This window comes from Aplysia californica, unplaced genomic scaffold (genome assembly GCF_000002075.1).
Source record: "Aplysia californica isolate F4 #8 unplaced genomic scaffold, AplCal3.0 scaffold01636, whole genome shotgun sequence".
Taxonomy (NCBI): Eukaryota; Metazoa; Mollusca; class Gastropoda; order Aplysiida; family Aplysiidae; genus Aplysia; species Aplysia californica.
Window position 1 is genome coordinate 23,106 of NW_004798906.1, and position 938 is coordinate 24,043.

Sequence of the window (938 nt, forward strand, 5' to 3'; positions counted from 1 at the left end):
GAGAGAGAGAGAAAAGTGAGGGGAAGGTTGACAGACTGCCAGTCATAAATTGTCTTGGCATCTTTTGTGGGTGGGTAAATACCTGAAGGAACCTTTGCTGTTTTTTCTCTTTTCTGTAAGGAGACTCTACCACCCCTCCTCCTCCAATCTCCACCTTAGAAGAAAAAAACACCAACCCAGCAACTTTAAAAAATGAAAATAACAAACGGATAAACACAGAAGAAAACAAGCAAAAGATCCCCCCCCCCTCTCCAAAAACAAAAGAAGTACACACGCATACTTCATGCTGGAAATCTGAGCACAATCCTGCGGCTAGAAACATTACGCGCACCGCCGAATGCAGTGAGCAGATTGCTGACTTCTTCTTTTTTGGTTTCAGCATTTCTTAAAAAATACCCCCCCCCCAAAATCGAAAAAATACCCCCAAACAAACAAACAAACAAACAAACAAACAAACAAAAACAACCAAAAACAAACCAAAACCCCAAACAAAAACAAAACAAAAAAGAAAAGAAACCCCACCCAAACAAACAAACAAACAAAGAAAAACAGAACAAACATACAAACAAACAAACAAACAAAAAGTTAAAACAAACAGGAAGTACATTTTCATGTTCCTGACATGCATCTGAGTAATTAATTCTTCCAGAACAAAGAGTGTATTTTATATTATATTATCTTTGCGTCTTTGCCGATGGAGGGAGGGCGCCCCGCCAGATCGTATACTTCTTAACTTTTCCTCTTACTTAGTCTGTGAGTTCTTCTCTCCCCTCCCCCCCCCCACACACACCGTTCCCGTCTTAAATTACTCTCATTGAGTCAGCGTGCGTCGTTTTACGCAAAACTTTGTCATTCAATGCGCTAAACGCTCCTCGCGTTGCAATCTATCACAATGAATTATCTGTTGTAACCTTTCCCTCTCCCCAACCAACCAACAC

At 40.7% G+C, this 938-nt stretch overlaps 1 protein-coding gene across 1 annotated transcript in view; it reads right to left on the reverse strand.

Moving 5' to 3' along the window:
* Positions 1-938, reverse strand: part of LOC101855847 (pre-mRNA-splicing factor syf1 homolog) — a gene marked incomplete at its 3' end in the record, with an annotated part of 17,292 nt that overhangs the window by 11,450 nt on the left and 4,904 nt on the right.